At 35.5% G+C, this 7,285-nt stretch overlaps 1 long non-coding RNA gene across 1 annotated transcript in view; it reads left to right on the top strand.

The window, feature by feature from the left end:
* The window catches only part of LOC103389301 (uncharacterized), a 13,074-nt gene extending 6,429 nt beyond the window's left edge, over nt 1–6,645 (top strand). Inside the window, exons 3-4 of the long non-coding RNA XR_522588.3 lie at nt 277–370; nt 4,826–6,645. This is a non-coding gene — a long non-coding RNA (uncharacterized LOC103389301). The remainder of the gene's footprint in view (nt 1–276; nt 371–4,825) is intronic.
* Nucleotides 6,646–7,285: the final 640 nt, after the last annotated feature.

Below are 7,285 nucleotides of genomic sequence, written 5' to 3'. Positions count from 1 at the left end.
TTAGCTACAACAGTCCTGGTACAGACACCAGAGCTAACGTTAGCTACAACAGTCCTGGTACAGACACCAGAGTTAACGTTAGTTAAACTTTTTTTTCTTTACTTCTTTAGCTTCACTTGGTGTCTGTTTATGAGTTGCTTGTTATATTTCACATTGAATTTGATAAAATTGTGAATAATCCTGATTAATTATTAAAATGCTTTAATGGCTTACAAGCACTTTTTTCCATTGCCTTTTTACATGTGACATCAATGCTGTACCATCTATTCTTTTCAGTCAGAGTCGGTCTGTAGAATGTCTTCTGGAACTTTCTCCTGCACTACACCTCTCATCAATGACATTCCTTGAAAAAACCTTTGAAGAGTCAGTGGTGAGTAGATGTTACTAAAACAGATGATCTTTCAGACTCAGGTCATTACATTGTGGTATTAAACCGACAACCAACATTACTTTATCATGATTGGGGAATGAGAATGATGGTAGAAGATGTTTTCATTGACTGTATCAACAATGAGTTAGCATGTTCCCTATTACCACAACCCTAACACAGAGCAATAGATTTCAAGAGTCCGTCTCCAAAAACACTAGGCTATGCTAACCCTGTTCTGCAGCCTTTTTTCTTCTTGGGTTCTTGATAGTCCACGGTGGGTTGGTTCCTACCAACATTCAGCAGGTATCGGGTCACATAAATAGGTCGGTGTGATTTAAAGGGAAGCAGACGTTTGTATAAATATGTGATGAGGAGTGGATTGAATCGCATGATGAACGGAATCAGAGGAAGCAGTTCGTAGAGGAAACACTCTAGTTCTTGTTTACGAGATGCATTTATTCATGAATAATGCAACTACACTTTGAGTTTCTTTTGCATTCTAATCGTACACCGTGTAGTCGGTTGTTTCCCCTTGAATTCCACTCATCACAACAAGTCAAAGTATCTGGAGTCCCCAGAGATCCTCGGAGAACATCTGATATTCAGACAAAGAGCGACAGATGGTAGTTTTAAACCAAACATACTGTTGCTGTATTCATAAATGAAATCAGAATACAGTTACAGTCACAGTAAACTAGGTCTTTGGGGCCACAAGGTGGCAGAGTGGTTAGGGCTCAGGCTTTATAGTAAAAAAAAAGTCAGGAGTGTTATTCAGAGTTTTAAGACTGGGTTTTTACTACGTTGTTAATTTTTGCGAATGTTCTGGGTTCTATACTATTTCCTCACATTCCTGGTTAGCAATGATAGCATTGGTGGAAAAGTGTTTATTGGAATATTGTGAGAACTGTGAGAAGTGAGTCGACTGTTGTAGAAAGAATGGATGGATGGATAGATGGATCTGTGATATTTCATCTGGCCTGAATACTAAACCACTGACTTCAGAATAATGTTAACAACCAGGAGTGTAAATCCTCTGTCAGAGGTTCTGACACTGAAGACTGAAATAAATCCCAGCTGATCCCAGAGCAGTTTAGTAAGGAGAAAAGCTGAGGATAGATGTAAAGCTCTGGCAGTAGATCAGTGCTGGGTGATCAGACTGGAGGTCAATAAACACTGTGATCAGGAGATAAGATTGAAATCACTTAGCCACCTTCATTTCATTGGACGATTGACTCACGGTGTTGTAGCCACAGCTGGAAATAATGAGCTGGAAATGGACTCAGATCTTAATGTGACAGAATTTATACAAACACAAAAATATTAACATTTCTATCTGATAGAAGAAGATATTGTGCTGATAGGATTTTTTTTATATACATATATCACATTTAAAAATTAAATATAAAATATTGGGTTTTTTTCTTTTTATTTATTTCTTACACATTTAAAGTTAAAATTTTCTCCAGATTTATTTAATCCATTCTTTTGACTACATCTTCTAATTAGCCTACTGGTCATGTGACTCTGCAGCTGCATAAGTGACTCATTACTTTAAATGGAAACAGATTAAAATCAAAGACTTGACTGGTGATGTAGATGATGATGAAGACAGGGCTGTGGTGGAGTCGAGCAGTGGCTGAGAATAAATCGGAGCCAACAAGAAGCGACAGTGACTCCACTGGTATTTGCATGAGAAAAGAAAGAGAATGCTGCGTGAATCAACCTCTCGCTGACATCATCACAGTAATTAAACAGCCACTGATCATTTCTGTCACGTATAAACTGCTGCTGATTCCAAACAGCATTTTTAAATTTCCTCTGCACGTGTACTTCTCAACCTCTAGAAGAGTGAGAGGAGAAAATGATGGAGGAAAAATGTCAGAAAAAATTACTTTGAAGGACATTAATGCATTTTTTTTGTCATTTTGGTTTTTCACTGAATTGGGTTTTGCAAATTTGCGACGTTCCGCATTACAACAAAATTAATTATTTTAAGCAGGGACTGTGCAGTAAAAAAATGTCAGTGTTTTGTTTCAGCTTTGACCAACACAAGAAACTTTTTTTTTGACCCCATTGTCCTTCGCATTTTGTACAAACCTAGTGTCCTTGCAACTGGTTAGCATCTGTTCCCAGAATCAGAGTATGAGGAAAAGATGGCACAAGCCGTGTATATACACACACACACACACACACACACACACAAAGGCATATTATCTGCCACCAGCGACCCAAATGATTCAAACATGAGGGTTTAATCATTTACTAAACTATTTCTGGTTGAAAATCTTATTTTGTCCAAATTGTGAGTCTAACATGGGTCTTGATTTGAAGATGAAAGTACACATTTAAAAGACAGTTTCCAGGGGAATTATTATATTTAGAGGCATTTTTGTAGATATGTTTTTTTTAATGAAGGAATAATTGTTTGTCATTTTTGCTTTTTTTAGTCCAAATTATTGAAAAGATGGGACTTGATGAAAACATTTAGATTGTATGTGAATATGTTTTTTCGGGACATTTTTCATCATTCTTTAAATAGGTCACCGTGTAGTACGTCATCCAGGACATTTTCCTCCCCAAATACACATCAATGTTCTGATTATCTTTTGATTCCTGCGTGGATTACCAATCTTATTCTTGAAATCCTCTAACAGTAATTCCAGCAGAAAAACATATGTCTATACAAGAGCAAAAAAAAAAAAAACCTGCGTTTTTCAGCCGACGGCATAAAAGAGATAAAGTGATGAAAAATGAGGAAATAGTTTCTTTCATGTGTTGCTGCCACTGGGTAGGTAGATAAAAGCGAATCATTGAGAGCAAACACAGAGAAGAAGGTCGCACACACAGTGTTAAACGGCAGGAGCAGCAGCCGAGACAAAGACCATGACAAACTGAAAAATAAAAAAAACAGCTTCAGGAAGAATTCACAGGCGACAGACAGCATTCAGAGTGATGAGAGTTTCAATATTATCTTACATACAACATAATATAAGAAAAACTTTACACACATTACACACAATCATTAGAATTCTTCATAAAGTACAAAAATGTTTCAAAAAATGTTACCTATGCAAAACAATTATCTTGATATTAATTATTTTAATTTCTGGTGCAAAGGTGCTTCACATGCTTAACACATTTGAAATAAATAATTGATAATATAAATGTATTTTAAAGTCTGATGTCCTTAAACTTAACAGAGCTGATCTGATGCCCCACTCACCTCTGTTTTCCATCCAGACGGGATTTTCATTCTCACGACACTGAGACGCAGAGAAATTTAACTTTGGACAAAATAAAGGAAACCGTCGTCATTTCCATTTTTCTTTCTTTTTTATTTACTTCCATTTCTTCCATTTATCTTTAGTGATGAAAAAAATCCAGACTTCAGTGAGCTTAGGATATTAAGATCAGACGTGTTTCAGCCCTACACAAAGTTGCAAGTTTAGGAGAACAAAGTCACAATCTTGCGAGAGCAAAGTAGTACGTTTAGGAGAACAAAATTGTAAGTTTACAAGATAAAAGTCTTACGTTTAGGAGATCAACGTCCTAGGTTTAGAAGAACAAAGTCCTAAGTTTAGGAGAACAAAGTCCTAAGTTTAGGTGATCAAAGTCTTATGTTTAGGAGATCAAAGTCTCAAGTTTAAGAGAACAAAATTCTAAGTTTAGAGAACAAAGTTGTTAGTTTAGGAGCGTTGTTTTCCATGATCTAAGGAAAACAAAGTCATAAGTTAATGAGCTCTTTTGTGCAGAGCTGAGAGTTATGGTTGGAGCAGCATTATATTAGTTAAAACCCCCAGAAACTCAGAATACGGACTTTGTCTACTGAAATAAACACAAAAAGTCTTTGAAAAACTCTTTTGGATATTTGTTAAAGGCTCAGTTTGTTTAACTTTTATGTAGTTTTATATTACATATTTATCTCACCATAAAGTCTCTCGTTTTTAATCATACCTAACTCAGTGACTTAGTCCAAACTATAAAATAATTAAGCATCTCAATAACTTTAAAGTTTCATAACTTCAGTAGCTTGGCTGTTGTTTTTACTGAATCTTGACTTTAAGGCAGCAGGAAAAGGAATTAGTACATTTACTTGGCCAGCTTCCATAAATTCTCCCATGATGCATCAGTGGGTCCAGACCCAGGATGTGTGTCATAAAAGAAATGGAAAGTATGTTCTGGACACCGCTGCTATTTTTATAACCACTCTAAAAAGTGACAACACTGCAGAGGCTTGACTGCCAAACTGGACTGGATCTGCTGCAGATCCTGGACATGAGTTCTCCAGTCTCACTGATAACCATGAGTCTGACAAAAGGACCGGGATCCATGTGGGAGGAAGGGGGATGCATGTGTAATGGCCAGTGATCAGAATTGGAGCGATGGGGAAGGAGGGGGATGGTGGTGAGGAAGGGGTCCAGGTAATTCATCTCTGTAATGACATTTAATCCACAGGGAGCAGCAGCAGCAGAAGAAGAAGAACAACGAGATGCAGCGTCTCATTACATCACATGACTCCACCAGGCCTCCACCTGTGATTCTGTAGACTGACTTCATATCTTAAATGGGATGTCAAGGACACCGGGCGACCTTGACACAGTCCAGCACATGTGACGAAGACAAGCGCGGAGAAGAAAATAAAAGCTCTTTCGTGTAGCTATAACAGCAGAGCACCTCCGGCTGGATTATAGGATTAAATTTAGGGATGGGCAGGAGTAGGGTGGAGGGGTGAGTCTCAGTACTGACCAGTGTAGCTTTTATAATTACAGCCTGAGAGGTGCTGCTGCTGCTGCTCCATCAGTGCTGACCGCACATTTTAAATCATATATAATTTCTCATCTTCATCTTCTGTAAAGACTGTTCGACATCAACTTGACTTGAAGTTCAAATAAGGTCATTCCCTTTTCCTCTATGGTGTCAGCTCAGGTTTCATCGCAGCTCTTTACCTGACATATATATTTGGTTTGTTTTTAGCGAGATTACTTTATGACATGAAGGAAAGTCGTGTTCTTCATGCCATGGGTCGTTAATACTTAGAGTTTGACCCAAAACGTTGGAGTTCAACTTTGTAAAAGGGTAACCTTAAAACATTTACAAATTAAAAAAAAAACTACACAAACAAAAAAGAAACAGCTCAAGTTCTCCTGAACTTTTTTTAAACTTTGCCTGACCTGAATGTGATTTCCAGGCAGAAATGTGATTTTTTTTATTATTATTATTATTATTTTCGCTGACATTGAAGAAATGCTGCTTCAGCCTGAGGACTGTGATATTTAACCAGAAAAGAGAGAACGGGGGGGAGAAGAAAGTTCAGGAAACCTGTTTCCTATTTTCTGTCACTACAGCTTGAAAAGGCATGTTGTATGGATGCGTGAAGTACAGATTTCGCATGTCATGTTGGTCAGATGGTAAAAGAATTAGGATGAAAACGTTTGGAAAATAAAAATCAAAATGTTATCTATTCTGCATGTTTCTAATAAAATTAGAGCATTTTGAGAATTTTTTTCAAATTTTCTTTGATTTTGATATTTATTTAGAAAATTCTAATTTCACATGTGGTGTTGGTCAGACAGTGAAAAATTGGGATAAAAATGTTTGAAAAAAAATCAAAAGTGTATCTTTTCTGCATATGTTATAACAAATTAGAGCATTTTTCTTTTTTCTTTCATTTTTTCAGATTAGAGCATTTTGAGAAATATGTCCAAATGTATGGGGTTTTTTTTCTTTATATCCTTCATGTCATGCGACATGCAAAAAATAAAAAGAAATGCAGGTTTATACCACAAAACATGCTGCCAAGTGAATATTTTCTGCTAAAAACTCCAAAAACTATCATACCTGAACATGTAACAATATCACCAAAAAAGAGCAAGACTAGAATTCAAGTTTATGTCGCAAAACATGCTGCCAAATGAATAATTTGTGCTAAAAACTACAAAAAATATTTTAGACTATAGTCTTATAATCACGTAAAGATGCAAAAAAACAAAAAGTCTTGCTTGTTTTTGGTTGTATTTTGAAATATTCAAATAATATATTTCTTGGAGTTTTTAGCACAAATTATTCACTTGGCAGCATGTTTTGCGGCATAAACTTGCATTCTGAAGCATTTCTGGGACTTTTAATTTTTTTGCAGTTTTTTGTACTAGTAAGATTATAGTCTAGCTTGTTTATGGTGATATTTTGAAATATTCAGATAAAATATTTTTGGAAATTTTTATTACAAATTATTCACTTGACAGCATGTTTTGTGGCATAAACTTGCATTTTAAGGCATTTCTGGGACTTTATTTTTTGTATTTTCTGTGGTAGTTAGACTATAGTCTTGTTTTTGGTGATATTTTGAAATATTCAGATAAAATATTCTTGGTAGTTTTTAGCACAAATTATTCATTTGGCAGCATGTTTTGCGGCATAAACTTGCATTCTGAAGCATTTCTGGGACTTTATTTTTTGTATTTTTTTGTGATAGACTATAGTCTTGCTGGTTTTTGGTGGTATTTTGAAATATTCAGTTAAAATATTTTGGAAATTTTTATTACAAATTATTCACTTGACAGCATGGTTTGTGGCATAAACCTGCATTCTAAAGCATTTTTAGGACTTTATTTTTTGCATTTTTACGTGATAGTAAGACTATTGTCTTGCTTGTTTTTTTTGTGATTTTTGAAATACCGTATTCAGATAAAATATTCTTGGTAGTTTTTAGCACAAATTATTCACTTGACAGCATGTTTTGCGGCATAAACTTGTATTCTGAAGCATTTCTGGGACTTTTAAATTTTTTGCAGTTTTTCGTACTAGTAAGATTATAGTCTAGCTTGTTTATGGTGATATTTTTGAAATATTCCGATAAAATATTTTTGGTTTAGCATAAATTTTTCTGCGGCATGTTTTGTGGCATAAACTTGCATT

The sequence above is a fragment of the Cynoglossus semilaevis genome, chromosome 14, assembly GCF_000523025.1.
Source record: "Cynoglossus semilaevis isolate Cse_v1.0 chromosome 14, Cse_v1.0, whole genome shotgun sequence".
NCBI lineage: Eukaryota > Metazoa > Chordata > Actinopteri > Pleuronectiformes > Cynoglossidae > Cynoglossus > Cynoglossus semilaevis.
The sequence above is the reverse complement of the archived record's forward strand: the minus strand, read 5'-3'. Positions and strand labels throughout refer to the sequence as shown.